The sequence below is a fragment of the Dicentrarchus labrax genome, unplaced genomic scaffold (genome assembly GCF_905237075.1).
Source record: "Dicentrarchus labrax unplaced genomic scaffold, dlabrax2021, whole genome shotgun sequence".
NCBI classification, from domain to species: Eukaryota; Metazoa; Chordata; class Actinopteri; family Moronidae; genus Dicentrarchus; species Dicentrarchus labrax.
The window spans coordinates 21,428,099-21,449,379 of record NW_026136722.1 but is presented as its reverse complement, the minus strand read 5'-3'; positions in this window follow the sequence as shown (position 1 = coordinate 21,449,379).

The following is a 21,281-nucleotide window of genomic DNA, read 5'->3' as shown; positions in this document are numbered from 1 at the left end:
AAGGTGTGACGCAGCGAGAAGACACTGTTCATTAAACAACAATAGTGGCTGCTCCCATAGAGGTTAGTGTAGATGCTGCAAACATCAGTTATATCGGAACCTGAGAATGTTTCTTCATTAAAAAAGAGCAAAGAATGGCACTGAAGGCTTTTCTTCATGGAAAAAATGTTTTGATTCTTCACCTGACTGGCTTCAGTAAGAATTTGACTACATTATATGGTTCTTTGATCTGATTGGTTGAAGTTCCGCTGTTATAGACGCTGATAGACAGATGGTTTATCCAATCACCTGCCAAGTACTCTTTGAATGTGCCTGCCCTTTTTCAAGCCATTTCAACCAACGACTTTAAAGATTGTTCTGTGTGACAACCTATCTGGCTTTTCAGACAATTCAGATATTAATATTTAAGAGTACAAAAAGTATAATGATATAGCTGCAAGCTATAGAGATACTGTTTATATGTTTCCTTCACATATATATTTGAAATTTCTCTCTATATTATTTGTTGATTATTATCAGCTGACATTTATGCTGATACTGATATTGTTGCAATAAGCTCATGTCAACGATACAGCCAATTTTTGGCCCATAATTTTCAATGAATTAGTTGCCAGTTTTACAGCTTTTGGCATTGTCCTCCAATTGAGTCCATCTGCTCCACAGTAGGGATTAATCTTAGGTGAAAAAAGAAAAGCGAAAAGGCTTTATTATATTTTTATGGCTTAATGTTGAAAAAATATGGCTAAATGAATAATGTTTTTTCTCTAAATAAAGCAATGTAGCTACATGGCTATTGAAATGCAGATGAGAGACACACATCCCCCACAGAGGACTAAAATGCACTACAACAGACAACAGCCTAGAACCCGAGGTCAGGTATGAATTTTAGATTTTTATTTTTTTTAGATGTGGGGATTGAGATTTTTGTACTTTTTATATGGATATATGTTTAATTTAAAGGTTTTTTGTTGGTGTAGGTATGTTTTTATCAGTGTATTATCACCTGAATATAGAATCAATCAATAATTATGTTTTTGTATCTACAGATGCCGTGGGTACATGTTGAACCACCATGTTTCTACAGTCGCCCAAAAGGGACAAACCAAACTCCAACTCTGGATAGGGGCCTTTGCGTTTTTCGTCTGTTTCACAGCCACTGTAATTTCTCCCTCATGCTTGGAAGAAGAGGGTGAAGCGATGGAGTCGCAATTTATAGCTACATCGCTAGATACCACTAAATCCTACACACTTGAAATTCCTCATTAAGATACGTTTATCTGCAGTTTATTAATGCTGTCCTCAGCAACAAAGCAGGTCATTCAGTGAAGGAAATGCTGTTCATGTTTGTGATCAAATTCCTGTTACCAAAATATGAGTATAAACTTAAAAAGGTAATTAATAAGTAATGTAGTTTAGTCCAGATACACTCAGAAATACAAGACACTGATGATTGAATGAAAGACTAAATGTCCCAAAACATAAACTGATGGCTCCCTACCTGGGGTTGGGACCAAACTTTTAGGGGAAACAAGAACATTAAAGAGATAAGTAAAACAATTGATATTTTGGTTACACATAAATATATTTATTTTTTATGAATGTTCTCTATTTTGCCTTTATATTGTCAAAATTGGTGGTGTGTGGGTTTTTTAAAGGCAGTAACTGTGCTGTGAGGTCACAAGTAGACGTTGCTTCATTGCACAAGCAAATCAGTTTGGGAATCACTGCCATACACCTCCTTCTGGGGATTTGTCCTGATATGGGCATCACCCTCAATGAGGAAGTGACGCTACGGCTCACTGCCTCTCCTCCTCTGTTTGTTCTGTATCTTTCAGGCGAGCATAGCACAGCTGCCTCTGATTCTCTCCGTGTCTTTCTTTGTGTGTGTATGTGTGTGTGTGTGTCTCTCTCTCTGTCTCTCTCTCTCTCTCTCTCGCAAGAGGCCAGAAGCTGGAGAGCTTTCTATTTATAGAATCCTACCCGCCTGTTCAGCCTCCAACCGCCTTCGGCACAAAGAGTTACACCCACAGACACACACAAAGCATCCATGGACAGCAAGCATGCAAGCACAACACACAGGGCGTTGCATGTTATGTTCAAAAAGTGAATTCATGCATTTACACTGTAAATACAAAAACACAGTATGCACACATTAACAAAAGCCGGCATATAATGTCACGCGCAAAGCAAAGCCTAATAAAAACCCAGAAATACACATCATAGTGTACATACTATTGCATTAATAATGCCGGGAGGAACACTGCCTGTAATATATAGAGGGGGAGGGGGCTTCTACAATGTAGCCTGACAATTACTATTGCCCTGTTTGTGTGTGTGTAGTAATAATAATAAGCTGTTGTTCATCCATTCAGCCTATCACTCTCAGACACAGCTACCACACATTAACACTAAAAATACCCCCTTGTTGCAGCAACAACAGTTTGCAGTCTTACCTGAACTTGTCATGTTAGCATGTGATGTCAGGTTAAAGTCCAGATGAAGTGAAAAATGGCTATTTAACCCTTCAAGATTACATTCCCAGTCATATTGTGCTAGTTAGCTTGTGAGGCTGATGTTAGTGAAATCATCCCTGGCGAAAATCCGGCAAAAATTCCCTGTCTCAAATTGGCCTCTGTCAGCATCGGATGCTGTATTGAACCTGGTCTGATCTTGCTGTTCACTTTATCACTCATTTGAAGTCGTGTTTCCGGCCCCCTGGTGAATGGAAGTCCAATATTAATTGCCTATATTGCCTATATTTTTTACCTGTGGCCGGACAGGAGCTGCAGATTAAGGTCATAATTCTCTTCATGTTCATCAACAGAGATCCCTTGCACATTGTCACACTGTTTTCACACAGTCATTTGATACATTGTTATTGAAACAATATCAATTATAGCTGCTTTAACATTCTTGGAATTATAATTTCTAGCATTTATTTAATATTTTTCATAATAATTACAGTAACTAAAGTAAGTAAAGTAACGTTGAATTGAGTTGAGTTATCCTTTATTCATTCTCTGCATTTGACCCATCCTAAATACAAGGAGCAGTGGGCATCTGTCCAACAGTATTTAATCCATGAAAGGACACTTTCAAAGACAAACAGGCAAGATACAGCAGTTGATTTGGGGAGAGTCATACACTGGTTTCCACCAGAGAAAGATTGAAACATCTGTCATCAGCCTTGTCCCCTCAGAATTAAGACTGCTGTGGTATCATCTGCTGACACTAATGTCCCACAGACATTTAGAAAATGTCATTGTTTGGTTTTTAAGCATTCTGATTATCATATTCAAAACTATGTGTAGATGTGAATGAATGAGCTCTAATTCACAAGCAAACACGTGCGCTCGTGTAAGAGCATGCACTGCAGTGAAGATGACTCAGCCACTAGCGCTGATGGCATGGCAACACTACCTCTTTGCAATCAGTCTCTTAGTAACTGCGCGGTTGCTGAGGAAGGAACCCGAGTGTAGAGGTTTGTGTGTGTGCGTGTGTGTTATGACTCTAGCTAGTTCATTGAGTGGATACTAAAATTAGAACAATTAGAAACAAATAACTTTTTGAAATGCCCTTGGAATTTTTTAAGATGATTTGATCAGCTACCTTTTAATTAATTGGTCAATTAATTAGAAAATACCATAGGAAGATGGGAATGTGTTCACTTTTCTCCTTTTTCACTTTCAAGTTCTTTATTAACATTGACATAACCGTCAGGCCTACAGTGAAGCAGCCATTGGCAATTCAATTATTAGGTCTCAGGCACCCTCCAACAATGCTCATATAAATATGCATAAAAAAGAAAAATCTGAATGTAAGAAATAAAGACAGAAAATCCAGAAATTAAAAAATAGGAATAAAGTATAATACAGAAATATGAAATAAAATAAAACTAAACCAACTAAAATGTTATACTCTGGTAAACAAGTGAACTATAATAACAGCTGTGCGTTCATCGGCCAGGACCAGTCCATCAACAGCAGGTGCTGTCACTCCAGAAGGCATGCAGCTTGGACTTAAGGCTGCTCCTAGCTGATGTCCGGTTTTGCACGAAATGGGACTGTTATACCCACATCTTTATCAGATTCAGAATCAGAATCAGAAATACTTTAGTGATCCCCAGGGGAAATTTCTTACAGAAACCTGCTCCATCAACATCCTGGATCAACACTTGATAGGCAGACCGCGTTCCGAACCAACAGAGCGCAGCTGTTTACATTTAACCAGACACAAATTCAATATGAAACTTGAATACAGTATATTGAATGAAACTTGAATATATGAAATGTAACTTTGAATATGTGGAATGAATCTTTAAATATATGGAATGAAACTTTGAATATGTGGAATGGAATCTGACGTCATCAAGGCACTGGTGCCATCTTGTTTTAGATGTGTAATATTACAATGTTGACTCAAGACAGTCGAGTCATTCCCATTCAAGCTGGAAGGGCATATTGCTATTTTTTTTATATAATATGTAATTATAGTCGTTTTATATTCAGACCTGGTTCTACGAGAGGTCAAACATGCATTGCACCCTGAGTTTAATCATTTGCACCCTTAAAGTCAAGCGCATAGGCGCATAAACTGTATGGGGGTCTCCAGGTGCACCTTCTAATTTGCAGAGGTGTATAAAGTACTTGAAAGAAATAAGTAAAAGCACAAATACCATAACTGAAAATGACTTTGGTAAAAGTTAAAGTCACCCATAAGAAAATCACTTGAGTAAAAGTCTTAAAGTAGCTCACATTAAATGTACTTAAGTATCAAAAGTATCTTGTGAAAAAAAAAACTCAAGTATCAAAAGTACAAGTACAAGTAAAGTACAAAGTATTGTTATAGTACGCATAAAAAGAAGCAAAACAACCAAAAATGGTTCTCCCCTTGTGTTTCTTAAGGTTGGATGGAGAGTTCTTAAATGCCTTTATCTTGTGGCACTTTGGTAGGAACAAGAGGCACTTCATTCTGTATGTTTTAGTACTTTCCCACATCCCAAGGTAGCCAAACATTGTTGCCAGGTATGACCACGGCGGGTGACTGTCGTCTTCTACCGAAGGAGATGCTGTCGGTGTGGTAACGTCTTCCACGTCGTCCTGTTGATCTCCGCCACCCCGCACATCCCGCCCTTACCTCTAATCTTCGCGGTACCATCGTTGTTCTTCTCGTCCTCTCGGACACGCCCATTCCGATAATCCATTGTAATAATTTGTAACGGGTAATGAGGTGGCAACGTCAAGTAACGGGTAAAGTTTTTTTTTACTTTTAAATGTAGTAGAGTAAAAGTAAAGTCTTGATTAAAAAAAAGACTCAAGTAAAGTACAGATCCTCAAAAAAAACTAGTTAAGTAGTGTAACGAAGTACATCTATTTCATTACTATACACCTCTGCTAATTTGGTCCATGTATGTTCAGCAGTGCAACCTGCAAAAGGGCTGGGTGAAGGTGAATATAGATCTCAGGTGGCGATTATTAAATACTGTATCAAAATAAAGACAGTGATTTGGTGAAACCGCTTGTATTGTTATAACCTGACTCACGCTCTCTTGGTAATAATTATCATGTATCTCACCTCGTACATGGTCATATAGTTCAGTAATTAATGTTAACAGCGTTTGCATTGCATTGTCCCGATCAATTGTGAAGCGGGATTGTTGGGAGTCCTGTGGTGAGTCCAAGCGGCAGCAGCGGTCGGACAGCAGGGACGGCGCTAAACTTGAATCCCATTTTGGAGTCCTGTGGGCCACATTTGGCAGCTGAGGTGAGGGTTAACCTAACTAAGATGAAAAGGCTGGCAGACTGTCTAGTGTATTCTGAGCCCAGGCAGTCCGATTCATGTCGCAGCATGGCGATGATTCCTGATGGGCTGGAAGAACCCAGAGTCTCAAAGGCTCTAAGAGTAGCCGACTGCCCCGTCATCACATTAGTGAGGCGATGAATGGATGAACGAGATTCCCACTGTCCTTAAAGAGCAGCTAATGGAACGGGCTTGGCAGAACCAGGGGGGAAGGAAGAAACCCTTTTGAGCAGGACTCTATTGCGGCACTGGCAAGGGAAACAACAGGTCTAGAATGAATGGAAAGTTTAAATTCGCCAAATAGTGCCCTCTTTGCTTTGAGAAAACCATTCGATAATAACCTAATTGATGATGATGATAATTTGTATTTGTTCCCTGTCATATAGAACAAAGCGCGATGCACTGTTTTTTCTTACACCTTTCTATCAGAACCAACATTAGGTTTTTTAGTAATTTTAGCTACAGTAGCTCGTGTTTTTGATCGGACCACACAGGCCAGCCTTCACTCCCCGCATACATCGGTTAGCTTTGGCCACGACCCATGACCTTTTCGCCTGCTGTTTTTTTGGCCCTTGTCAAAGTAGCTCAAATCCTTATGCTGCCCATTTTTCCTGCTTCAAACCTCAACTTTGAGGACAAAATGTTCACCTGCTGTCTAATATATCCCACCCACTGATGCCATGACACCAAAATAGTCAATGTTATACACTTCACCTGTATCCGACCATAAATCTAGAGTTTGTGGCTGAGATTTAAAAGCCCCATTTGTCTGCCCATTCCTCTGCAGAAACTAAAGCCCTTTGAATTTGTTTTAAAGTAAACTCGCTTGCATTTCTGGCTCCATCATTTGCAAATAATGAATGTCCAAACTCTCTACCAAAATTGCTAAATATATAATTTATCATTATATTAAATAGGACTGGACTGATTACATGTCTTTGTACTTTTGTACTTTTTTACAGTCTACCTCTAACTCCTAAATCATACATTCAATCATTAGTTCCTCCTTTCACAAAGAATCACAAGTTTTCTCAATATCCAGGAATACACTTACCACTATTTCTTTATTATCAAATTTCCTTTTAATATCTTGATATAACACTGCAACTGTTGAACTTCAGTTTGTGAAACCAGTTTGGAAATCAACAAAAAGTCCCTTGCTTTATAAAAAATAACTAGCCTTTTAGTGTCTGCCATGATTTTACAAAGCACTAATTTTAAGGCTATAGGACAGTATTTACTGGGGTCAGATCTTTGCCTGGTTTAAAGATTGGAACTATAACTGCATGTTTCCATTCCCCTCTGCCCACACCAAATTAAACTAGCTAGAATTTCTATGGTAAATGGTAAATGGACCTGTACTTGTATAGCGCCTCTCTAGTCTTCCGACCACTCAAAGCGCTTTTACACTATACGTGCCACATTCGCCCTTTCACACACATTCACACAGGGACGGCAAAGCCTATCAAACAGAAACTAATACATTCATACACATTCACACACCTATGCACGGCATCGGGAGCAATTCGGGGTTCGGTATCTTGCTCAAGGATACTTCAACATGTGGCACCAGGAGCCGGGGATCGAACCCACAACCTTCAGATTAGGGGAAGACCCACTCTGCCTCTGCACCATAGCCGACCTGACCATAAGACCAACATCTTCCAAATTCTTGAATAACTCATATGACAGCCCCGGCCTAATAGGCTTAAAATTATTTAAATTCTCAGCTCTCAGTTATTCTCTCAATAATCAGTTTGGTCCTCTTCATACCTCTCTCAACTTCCAGCTTCCCAGAGCTGTGCACTGCTTTTTTGTTGGATACTGCTTCCACCCCACCATTCTGTAAAACTGGAATTGATCTTCCATTATACTGCCCTGACATACTGCGTACAGCTGACCACATGTGTCTTATAGGAGTCTCAGGGCCCAGCTATTCACAAAATCTCTTCCAACTGTTTCTTTTTGCATTCATAATTACTCTTCTTGCTACTGCCTTTAATACTCCACTGCATAACACAGCGTTGGATATTGTTTTCATTTTCTATATCCTCTATTTCTGTTTCTTACAGACATAGAAAAACTGAAATTCTTTATTGTATTAACAAACCACCACACGGAATCTGGGATTATGCTTCATGGGAACAGTGCAACAAGCTTCCTTATTGATCATCAATCTAAAGGAAGCATTCAAATTCTCCTCAGAGTCTCTCAGTCTATCCCTTTAACTACATTTTGAGCCCTGGAGCATCCAGATAGCTCGCCTGGTAGAGCCCATGTACCCAGGCTAAGTCCTTGCTGCAGCAGCCATGGGACTGAATCTGACCTGAGGCCCTTTGCTGCGTGTCATCCCCTCTCTCTTTCTCATTCACTCATCCAAACTTTAAGTTAAGGTGACCATGAAAACAGCAGATTCTATTAGGAGAGGGAGCTGGAGCAAACATAGCTGCACAATATGTGACTGCATGTCACAAACTGAGGGACAGATAATAAAAATATCATTAGTGAATGTGACAAATTACTATCATGAGCTTATCATATATATGGAACACACACACACACACACACACACACACACACACAATTACTGTTTTACATTAAAGAAAATTAGACTTTCTTGTTGTTTTTGTTCATCTATTCATTTATTTTATTGTATTTAATGAACTGTATTCTTTATGGACCGTATTATCAGTCATTTTAATGAATTGTATTTTTTTTTCCTCCCATGTTTGGCAGTAATTGTTTCTGACATTCATTGAAATTGAAATTGAAATTGAGTAAGAGTAGAGGATGTGCTGATACTTATTCTGGTGCTTTCGGATGAGCAGTTGGCGCCTCACATGGCAGCCTCTTCCATTAATGTGTGAATGGGTCATTGAGTGGTCGGAAGACAAGAAACTTGCTATATAAATGCACGTCCAATTACCACCCGCTCACACTGTCTGGGTTCTGCCCATCAGGAAAATTCAGGATCTAGTCATAGAGAGAGGTGTTGAGTCCCAGGTCACTGAGCTTGATGACAAGCTTGGAGGGCACTGAATGCTGAGCTATAGTCAATAAACACCATTCTCACATATGTGTTCCTCTGGACCAGGTGGGAGATGGCAGTGTAGAAGGCTAGGCCAATCGTGTCATCCATTGAAACTGTTTGGCCTGTTAGCAAATTCCAGTGGATCCAGTGACATATGAAGAGATGAGATGTAGATAGATAGATCGATCTGGGTGACACTGTTTGTTGATTATTGGAAAAATGTGGAACAATGACTGAGTTTGGGGTCGAAGGGTTGTGAAAAGTCTCTGTGAAAACCATAATGTTACAGTTTGTAGTGTTATGTTGAAAAGCCACCTTGCGCCTGAGTTCGTCCAGCTTATTTTTCTGCCATCACCAAAGAACCGATATGTCAGTGATACAGGAGACACGAACTACGCTTACATGCACAAAATATTTTCACTTTTATTTATCATGACTTTGAATTAGAAAATTATGTCAATTACATATGAGGCAAACAGAGCGACCATGTCAGTGCAGCAAAGTGGCAATTTATAACAAGCCTCCCTCTCCTGCCTGCTCCTCTTTGTCCCTACTGCTCCTCCTCCCTCCTTTCTTCCTAGCATGCTCCATTCATGCGTTTGGTTTTGTTTTGTTTTGTTTTGTTTGTTTTCTATGCCATTCACTGTGCTATGCTACCAGGGCTATGGGCGGGGATGCAGCAGCTAACAGGCCCAGCTAACCCACCCACAGCAGGCTTCTCCTCCACACAGAGCCCTGTGTGTTTGGATGCATTGACGTCATGACTGACGCACGGCAGCCTGGAGTAGCCGGCTCCATCAAAGGCCTATATGCTCAGGCTTGAACAGAGGTATTATTAGACAGCAGAGGGAGAGATACACACAGAGAGAATGGGAGAAAAGGGGACTGAGAAAGGGACGGATGGGGAAGGAGGGGTTGGAGGGAGGTTTTGAAAGAACGGCAGAATACCGTTCTTGCTCTCTGAGACTCACAGGATAATAAGTGCTCACAGAGGATGTAGGTAGTTTATTTATTTGTTTGTCTGGCTATTTATCAGGAATAATAAAGGTTAACAGATGTCATATATACAGGAAGTCACACTGGAGCAAATTTGCAGCCCTTGTCCCAGCCTTAAATAGACTTTTGAAATCAGGACAAAAGAAATACACCTGATCTTGATATTTACAAAACACCCTTGCTTCAAGGTCCATTTAGTTGCTGTTCTGAAGCTTTCGAACATATTACATTTTTTCTTTTATTGTAAGCACCTTAAGGACTTTTCATCTTGTTATTCCTGATCTTAGAAGCAGTATTTGGCAAAAAAAATAAAAATAAATCTATGTTCAATTTCTTCCTCCATAAAATGTGTAGTACAGCACTCAAATTCTAATCTCACCTCAAGGTCAATTTAGTGGGTATGCCACCTGTTGGCCCTAACCAAGATGAGATGTTGAGATGGGTCTGATGTCAGCCATGGCGCGGTGTTGCTGTAGCGCCCACTGCTTTCATTAGCTTGTGGGATACAACACCCACTTGTTTTTTCTTTCTGTTTGTTTGTCTTCTTTCTGGACATTTTTTTGGCCATCTAGTGGCCATTTTCCACTGATACAACTTTTTTGCAGATGTATTCTGTGCAAAAGATAAATTATATAAATATTATTTGTTGATTTTCTAAATTTGACATTTATTGTAATCTTAAAAATGATTATTTTCACACCCATTTGGGTCACATAAAAAATAATAGAAATTTTGGTTGCATTCTTCAGAAAAAACTTAGAATTATGTTTTTTTACAACTATACAACTTGTAAATAAACATATACAACTATATTTAGAAGTTTGTTTAATATTTTATTATTTTAATTAGAAAACCTGATTGGTGGGAAACATACATGCTGGAGCCACTCTCCCAGATGTAGGGAGCAGGTAGATCAGGGTTCACAAGTATGGAGTAGCGCTATGTGTATTCAGAGCAACTTTTTACAGTACAGCTACAGTGCATGTACAATATTTCCATATTTTTCTCTGCTTATTTAGAACATAATTCCTGGTTATATTGAGGTTATAGAGGTTATATATATGCTCCTTTAATACCATTAATGCACAGCTAGTTCTGGCTCTTACCTGCATCACTTCATCATGAACCCTGCATCATTAAAAAAGGAGGAATAAAACTGGGAAACTGTAAACTAGGTTTATCAGTAAATTATATGACCGTTTGTGAGCAAGTGTTATTCTGTATTGTCAAGAAAACTCCTGGAAAATGTCCTGGAAAAATCCTGGAAAATCTCCCAAAAAGAGTGGGAAACCAATGACCCCGGCATTACTTTCATGTGCGACAAAAACACCCTACCACGTCTGCAATCAGACCCTACAGAAAGCATATTTGACAAGCTGGAAATGAGACTCAACAATCCACTATCCCAAGGACTGACTCTCCTTCATCACAGCAGTTATAATTTGTTCTATTGGTAACTATCCAAGAATCTGAATGTCCTCCACAAACCATTTTTGCTGCAAAAAGCACTTCTCTGCAATCCACCTACATTCTCAATATGTTCAAAACATATATATAACAGATTTTCATGAACACTAAATACACAGTGTCAGTCCTTGCGCACATGTGTGTTGGCTTGCACATGTTAAGAGTGTTAGAGTGGCTCATATAGAATATATTGAGAATATACTGCTGCAGTCTCTGCACGACAGAAACCGAAAGATATATCAGTGATGGCATCTGTGATGTGTGATTGGCTTCACTGAAACTCTAAAAACATCTTGGGGACATAAAGGACAGAGACACAAAGTCGGCTACTTAACGTTGCAAGCTACAGCTCAGTAGATGTTGATTGGCCATATGTGTGGAGTATAACAAGAAGCATACGGCAGCCATTGGAAAGAAGTTAGTGTAAAAAAGGCAGGCTTTAGAACTTGGATAAGCACACAAAATATACACGAGGGAGGTAAGCTTTTAACCAAGGGGCCCTTGAGCAAAGCACTGAACTCTGAACTGCTGGCATGGAGCTGTGAGCTTCATTTGCTTGCATCACTGTTCAGTAATCACAGATGTAACCAGGTTACTTACAGTATGTTCCATGCAAACATTATAATATGATCCACACTGGGATAAATCATAAGTGGAATGTGTATGTACACTGTGTTCCAAACAAACATTTGATATCTTGTTTTGTTTTTCAATGAAAGTTTTCAATTGTGCTGCTTCCCATGTCTGTTTAGATCACTGACATCAATCTCAGAAAGGTTTGGTAATTAGTGAGCCTAATTAACGGGAAACTACTTAAGGAGGTTGTACAACATTATTAAGCAAGTTACAGGTTTCATGCAATATGGGGAAAAAGAAAGATCTTCCTGCAAATTAAAAGTGTGAAATAATGCAGTATCTTGCAAAAGGTATGAAAACACTGGATTTCACAAAATATTAAGAGAGATCATCGTACTGTAAAAAGATTTGTGTCTGATTCAGAGTGCAGACAGGCTCGTTCAGATAAAGGCGTGTTAAGGAAGGTTTCTGTAAGGCAAATTCATCGTATTAAGAGAGCAACTGTGAAAAGCCACTGATGAGTAGCAAACAGGTATTTGAAGCTGCTGGTGCTTCTGGAGTCCCAAGAACCTCTCGATGCAGGATCCTTCAGAGGCTTGCTGATGTGCATAAAGCTGTAGTTCGGCCACCCTTAAACAATGCCCACGAGGAGAAACGATTGCAGTGGGTTCGGAAATACATGAAGACTAATTTTAGTCAGTTAAAATTTTAACAGTTTTATTTTATTACACTGGATGGTCTAGATGGGCGAATTCTGGATGGTTGGTGGATGGCCACCATGTCCCAACAAGGCTGCGACGTCAGCAAGGACGTGGTGGATGATGTTTTGGGATGGAATCATGGGAAGTGAGTTGGTAGGCCCCTTTAAGGTGCCTGAAGGTGTCAAAATGACCTCTGCAAAATATGTGGAGTCCCTAACAGCCCATTTCCTACCATGGTATAGAAAAAAGAACCGTGCCTTCCGGTAAAATCATTTTCATGCAAGACAACGCCTTTAGAAACTATTGAGTGTTTTGAAACTCTGTTTTGCATAATAATTTGGAACGCTGCATTTTGAGTTATTTTGCAAAAAAATGACTTGTCATCATTGGCAATTTTGTTTAATAAAATCCAGATTACAATATAACTGTTGATGAATAAAAAAATCCTATTGACTGCCAATTATATAGACTATTTAGGAAAAAAAGAACAAAAACAGCATAATAATTTGGAACACAGTGTAGAAGTCAGTGAATTCAACAAAAGCTGATAATCTAGACCCTGAAAGCATCTATAATCAATATTTTTAGAATAATGTATCAAATGATGTCAAAACAATGTGACAATGTGAAAGGAGTCACTCATAATCATGAGCCTACAGCGAAATATCACCCAAATGTGCAGCTTCCCTCAGTTTTACAGAACTGCATAAAGAGTTTCAGCTAATTTTTTATCTGTCTGGCCTCCAACTTTACTGTTTCAGCACTCTCATAGCATTGTTTGCTCTCCAATTTCCCACTACACATTACTTGCTCATCGTTAAATGACAGAGCGACACAGTTAAAGACTAGCTGGTGAACACAGTGGAACATTTAACAGCTAACACTTTTCCTTTAGGAGTTGGTAGGCACCAAAACCAGAGCTAAAAGGGAATGAATACCTGGACTTCTCCAGATGGCCAGAAACACGACTCCAAATGAATTAATGTTTCTCCATAACTGCTGGATGTGTAAATAAGCAACTGCTTAACATATTATCAGCTTAAAATGTGATGACAAGTCAATGTTGTGTTCCAAACTTGTTTTTGCTGCCCCCCAGTGACCAAAACAAATTTTTGCTCCTGAAATGACCACTGTCAAAATTGCCCCACTGTGCATCTTAAAGAGCCCATATTTTTGCTTTTGGGGGTTTTACCCGTACTTTTATTAGCTTTTTTATGTATGTAAAAGGTCTGAAAAATGACAAAACCCAAAGTCCACACCAAAGAGAATTACTGTCTCCCACATATTACACTGTGCCTGCACTGCCTGACATACCTCTTTTGCATTCAGCCTTTTCTTGTAACAGGCACCACCTATATGCTAGGTAACAGTCCAGTCCTGCTTACTGAAACCTGGGGCACGTTAAATCTGAAAACCATTTTGCTCCAGTTTCAGCAACAATGTGTATATCGAGACAGACGACCACCCACCTAGAGCCGGAGGATCTGTCCTAGGTTTCTGCCTTTTAACAGGCAGTTTTTCCTTGCCCTTGTCGCCAAGTGCTTGCTCATGGTGGTACTGTTGGGTCTCTGTAATTAATGTTAAAGAGTTCGGTCTAGACCTGCTCTATTTGAAAAGTGTCCTGAGATAACTTCTGTTATGAATTGGCGCTATACAAATAAAATTGAATTGAATTGAATTGAATTGAATTGAATTAAACAAAGTCATATTTAAAAAATGAGTGCACTTAGGTAAATAAATGTTTTGCTAAATTTTGGCTGAATGCATCCCTACTGAATCTACATGGTGGGAGGTGCCTGCTTTATATATGCTCCCTTTAGGCAATATTATTAAGAATCACTCCATTAACTTTCACTGTTATGCAGATGATACGCAGTTATATCTATCGATCAAGCCAGATGAAATTAATCAATTATCTAAATTACAAAAATGTCTTAAGGACATAAAATCCTGGATGAGCTGCAATTTTCTGATGTTAAACTAAAAAAAAAAACGAAATTCTTGTACTTGGCCCCAAAAACCTAAGAGACTCACTATCTAAAGATGTAGTTACTCTAGATGGCATTACTTTGGCCTCTAGCACCACTGTCAGGAATCTTGGAGTTATCTTTGATCAGGATTTGTCATTTAATTCCCACATAAAGCAGACCTCTAGGACTGCCTTCTTTCATTTACGTAATATTACAAAAATTAGACACATCCTATCACAGACAGATGCAGAAAAACTAATCCATGCATTTGTTACTTCTAGGCTGGATTACTGCAACTCTTTATTATCAGGTTGCCCCAATAAGTCCATTAAAACGCTCCAATTAATTCAGAATGCTGCAATACGAGTACTGACAGGAACTAGAAAAAGAGATCACATCTCTCCTGTACTAGCTTCTCTGCACTGACTCCCTGTAAAATTTAGAATAGAATTTAAAATCCTCCTCCTCACCTATAAAGCTCTTCATGGCCAGGCCCCTTCATATCTTAAAGAGCTCATAGTACCCTATTACCCCACTAGAACAATACGTTCTCTGAATGCTGGGCTACTTGTGGTTCCTATAGTCTCTAAAAGTAGAACAGGAGCCAGAGCCTTCAGTTATCAAGCTTCCAGTTGTGGTTTGGGAGGCAGACACCCTCACCACATTCAAGAGTAGGCTTAAGACATTCCTCTTTGATAAAGCTTATAGTTAGGGCTGGATCAGGTGAGTCCTGAACCATCCCTTAGTTATGCTGCTATAGGCCTAGACTATCGGGGGATTTCCAGTGATGCAGTGAGCTCCTCTCTTCCTCTCTCTCTCTTTCTGCACTCATTCATGTCCCATTAATGCATGTTACTAACTTCACTTCTTCCCCGGAGTTCTTGTGCTTTCTCGTCTCGTAGGTTCTCATGGATCCTCGCGGAGCCCCCTGCCACTGTTGGGTCTCTGTAAATAATGTTATAAGGAGTTCGGTCTACACCTGCTCTATTTGGAAAGTGTCCTGAGATAACTTCTGTTATGAATTGGCGCTATACAAATAAAATTGAATTTAACTGAATTTAATTGCTCAGTCTTATAGGAGCGGTCACTCCTCTAAATACAGCCTGACTTTTAGGTCAGTGACCAACTCCAAAGTGTGCATGATTATTTCCTCTCTTAATTGTTTAAGGGCAAATTATGTATAGGGGATGGACATTGTATTGATCAAAACTCATAAGGAGGCACTCATTCCTCCCTTTGCAAAAATTATTAACTGGTTCATTAATGAAGGAGTGTTTCCAAGCACTTGGAGAACTGCAATCATTACACCAGTGTTGATATCGGTTGACCACATGGTCATTAGTACTTAACAACCCATCAGTACCCTTCCAGTAGTATAAAAAATTGCAGGAAAATGGATCATTGAATAAATAATATGTCATTTAAATGCTATGTCCTTCTCATTGCATCCTATGCGATTTGGGTTTGCAAAACACAGTTCCGATGACAACTGTTTTTGTTTGAAAAACAATAGGCTAAATTGGACCAGGGAGGTGTAGTAAGGGCTGTCTTCCTAATAAATACCTTACAGATATAAAACCTTGTGTTTCTCTAGACCAAAAAATATAATTGATAATTATGTTGTTGTACCTCAAGGTTAAACTTTGGGTCCCCTGTTATTTAGTCTGTATATTAATGACCTACCCGAAGTAAGAAACCTGTTGCAGAAGAACTGTTAGCTTCAATGATCAGTATCTCTAATTGGTTAACAAACTCATGTTTACACCTCAACATCAGCAAAACTGTATGTATGTTCTCAAAGTATGCAAAATTTATAGTTTAAATATTTAGGTATCATAATAGATATACAACTCACATTCAAAACACAAGTTAAAAAAGTTGCAAACAGAATCAAATTCTATCAGGCAATTTTTAGACACACTAACTGTGGAGGCCTCAAAGTTGTACATCAACGCCATGATCCTCTCACACATGAACTACTGTTTGACCAGCTGGACACATTACAGTCAGCAGAATCATTTTATAAGCAGGCCTTGAAAACATTGGATAAAAAGTCAAATTCATATTATCAAATTTTAAGAAAGAATACTTTTTTTAATAAAAAATGATCAAATTTGGAGATATTTAACTTGTGTATAACATTTCCCATGGTTTCCTGTAATGTCGTTTATGTGTCATATGTTTATGACATATAGGAGACATTAATATGGTCATGGAGTTCCACAAGGTTCTGTGCTTGGACCAATTCTGTTCACCTTATACAGTTAGGTCCATATATTTTCTGACCCTGACACAAGTTCTGTTATTTTAGCTTTAATTTGAGGGTATTCACATCCAGATTGGAGGAAGGGTTTAGGAATTACAGCTCTTTAATATATGTCTCTTTTTCAAGGGACCAAAGGTAATTGGACAATTAACTCAAAAGCTATTTCATGGGCTGCATGGGCTAGTCCCTCGTTAACCCATCATCAATTAAGCAGGTAAAAGGTCTGGAGTTGATTCCAGGTGTGGTATTTGCATTTGGAAGCTATTGCTGTGAACCCACAACATGCAGTCAAAAGAGCTCTCAATCAATGTGAAACAGACCATCCTTAGGCTGCAAAAAAAGAAGAAATCCATCAGAGAGATAGCGGAAATGTTAGGAGTGGCCAAATCAACAGTTTGGTACATCCTTACAAAAAAAAGAGCGCACTGGTGGGCTCAGGAACTCAAAAAGGCCTGGATGTCTACGGAAAACAACAGTGGTGGATGATCGCAGGATCTTTTCTATGGTGAAGAAAAACCCCTTCACAACATCCACCCAAGTGAAGAACACCCTCCAGGAAGTAAAGAGATAACTTTATAAGAGCAAATACAGAGGGTTCACCACAAGGTGCGAACCATTATTCAGCCTCAAAAATAGAAAGATTAGACTTTGCTAAAAACATCTAAAGGAGCCAGTCCAGTTCTGGAACAGCGTTCTTTGGACAGATCAACCTGTACCAGAATGATGAGAAGAAGAAAGTATGGAGAAGGCTTGGAATGGCTCATGATCCAAAGCACACCACATTTTCTGTAAAACATGGTTGAGGCAGTGTGATGGCATGGGCATGCATGGCTTCCAACGGCACTGGGTCACTAGTGTTTATTGATGATGTGACAGGAGACAGTAGAAGCCGGATGAATTCTGAAGTGTATAGGGATATTTTTTCTGCTCAGATTCAGCCAAATGCAGCAAAGTTGATTGGACGGCGCTTCACAGTACAGATGGACAATGACCCAAAACATACTGCAAAAGCAACCCAGGAGTTTTTTAAGCCAAAGAAGTAGAATATTCTGCAATGGCCGAGTCAATCACCAGATCTGAACCCGATCGTGCATGCATTTCATTTGCTTAAGACAAAACTTAAAGCAGAAAGACCTACAAACAAGCAACAACTGAAGACAGCTGCAAAAAAGGCCTGGCACAGCATCACAAAGGAGGAAACCCAGCGTTTGGTGATATCCATGGGTTCCAGACTTCAGGCATTCATTGCCTGCAAAGGATTCTCAACAAAGTATTAAAAGTGAACATTTTATTTATGGTATTGTTAATTTGTCCAATTATTTTTGAGCCCTTGAAATGAGGAGACTTTGTTTAAAAATGGTTGCAATTTCTAAACATTTGATAGGATATCTTTGTTCAACCCTTTGAATTAAACCTGAAAGTCTGCACTTCAATTGCATGCTCAGTTGTTTAATTTCAAATCCAATGTGGTGGCATGCAGAGCCCAAATCATGAAAATGGTGTCACTGTCCAAATATTTCTGGGCCTAACTGTATATGCTTCCCTTAGGCAACATTATTAGGAATCACTCCATTAAGTCATTGTCATTGCTATGCAGATGATATCCAGCTTTATCAGTCAATCAAGCCTAATGAAATTAATCAGTTATCTAAATTACAAGCATGTCTTCAGGACGTAAAATCCTGGATGAGCTGCAATTTTCTAATGTCAAACTCAAAAAAACAAAACTGATGTTCTTGTACTTGGCACCAAACACCTCCGAAACTCACTGTCCAGAAATACAGTTACTCTAGATGGTATTACCTTGGCCTCCAGCACCACCATCAGGAATCTTGGAGTTATCTTTGATCAGGATATGTCCTTTAACTCCCACATAAAGCAAACTAGGACTGTCTTTTTTCATTTATGTAATATTGCAAAAATTTGACACATCCTGTCACAGACAGATGCAGAAAAACTAGTTCATACATTTGTTACTTCTAGGCTGGATTACTGCAACTCCTTATTATCAGGCTGCCCCAATAAGTCCATTAAGACGCTCCAATTAATTCAGAAGGCTGCAGCACGAGTACTGACAGGAACTAGAAAAAGATGCAGAGCTACAGAGCTGTAAATCATACCTAGATTGCTTTACTAATTGTGAAAAAGACCTAAAGTGTGCACTGTACGTTGTATAATTAAGTATTTAAGAGAATTAAAATAAATATTGGATCATAAAACATAGTCAGTGATAAAGGTAATGACACAGAACAGAAACTGAGTGAATTATATAGAATGATTTAAAACATTTTAAATACATAAAAATCTATCCCCTTATAGGTGCCAGTGGACACATGGCCCTGTACTCATTCATTGATTCGTTCCATAGAAGGTGGAAGTGTTCTCCAAAGCTGTGGCCAATCTGCTGCAGTGTGATTCCCTGGCACGCTGAGACACATCCCAAATCCTTTTACCTCTGCTTACAGTGCAGTCATGTGATAGCCATTTCTTATGCTTTACATTTACATTACACTGGCTTACAATAAGTGCATTTAACCATGGTTTCTATATTTTTTGAATAGTAGTTAACAAAGCCACTCAATAGAAGAGAAGAGGGAGGTGGGGGTGTCAAGGAGGGAAGAAAAGATGCAAAAAATGCCATTCTTAAAAGATCAGTGCGTAGGACTTAGTGCCATTCAGAAGTAATGTTACTGGACACTGCTTGCGTCTGTATTTGAGGACCTGGGAATGAAAACAGGCTGTAAAGTGTGTAGGAGAAACTATGGTGGCCATGAGAGTCCTTTCTAGGCTACTATAGAAGCATGGCAATTCAACATGGCGGCCTCCATGGAAGGCGACCCATGGAGTCTGTAGATAAAAACATTCTAAGGTAACGAAAATGCAACAATTCCTATATTCAGGTGATTATACACTATTGAAAACATACCTCTGAATATTATATTGCATTTCCGCCAATAGATCATCCTAAATGTTACACACTGGACCTTTAAAAAACTAACACCAGTTTGATTGATGTTCACTGGAGTGCACAAAAAAATATGATTAAAACTCATAAACAGTTTGTCATCGCCTAATCCATCTGTTATGTCTATGCTATTTAAGGGTTGTATATCAGCTTCTGTTCTTGATGTTCCTTCTGATGTAGCTGACTCACAAGTTAAAAAAAGTATGCTTTAAACTGGGGGTCAAAATGGTATATGGTAAGGGACCCCCAGTATGGGTCACCAAAGCTTCATGGAGGGTCGTTAGGCCTTCCAGGGTAACAACATTTAAAAAAATATACACAGTAGGCCTATATCTCAGCATTTCATTAATGTTTGTGAAGAAAATTAAATTAAATTTAAACTTTTAAAGTTTATTATTATTATTTTAGATATACACTTTCAAAGAAATCTCACATAATAGGAGCATGGTGAAGAACACACGCTATATTCACTCTCTGATAAACAGCCTCGTACAGCATTACAAAAGTTACAAAGAAAACAAAGCGCTAAGAAAACAATGTATAGAAAAAAAGAATATTGAGTTTGTATGATGGTTTGAAAAAAAATAGGAACTGTAATATTTTGTATTTAAAAATGTCCCTAAAAATATCAGGAAAACTTAACTCTGATATTGTGTTCATTATGTGGGTTCATTAAGCAATTTATCAGTTCTCTTCTGTGGCAGGGCAAAAGCTGCAACGATTCATTGATTAGTTGTGAACTATTAAATTAATTGCCAACTATTTTGATAATTGATTTTCTTTTTAAGAAAAAAGTCAAAATTTTCTGATTTATTTTTTTATTATTAAAATAAAAAAATATTCTTTCTTTAGTCCCCAAGGGTTGTGGACAAACCAAGACATTTGAGGACGTCACCAGGGTCTTTGCAATGACTTTCTTACATTTTATGGACCAAACAACTAGTTGATAATCAAGAGAATTATCAACAGATTAATCAAAAATCATTAGTTGCAGACCTGAACAGGACTGATTTGAAATTGACAATGAGAAAGACTAAATCCACTCAATCTATGCTCTTTCTTAAGTCAGGTGCATGCATTTATTGCCAAGACTGATTTGATAGAATGGCAATGTATTGTAGATTGATAAAACAAGGCACTGAGGTCACATTCATTAGGGTTCCTGCTCGTATGGGAACCAACTAGACACACAAGCTGTTGTAAACACAAGTACACATAGAAATCAAACTCAAAATGTAAAAAAAGATCAATAAAGAGTGGCAAAAGCAGGGGAAGATATTTACATTCAATTAAAAATAGAGTGGGTATTATGAGGGTGTCTCACCTGGTAGAGCTGGCTCCTTACTGCAGCAGCCATGGGTTCAACTCCAACCTGTGTGTCATCCCCTCTCTTTCTCCCCCCTTTCCAGTTGCTCTTCGGCTGTCACCTTCAAAAGAAATAAAAACATTTAAAGAAGTCACTGATTTCCCACAGGTAGGTCATCCGAAAGTCGAAGGGCCCTAATGGCAA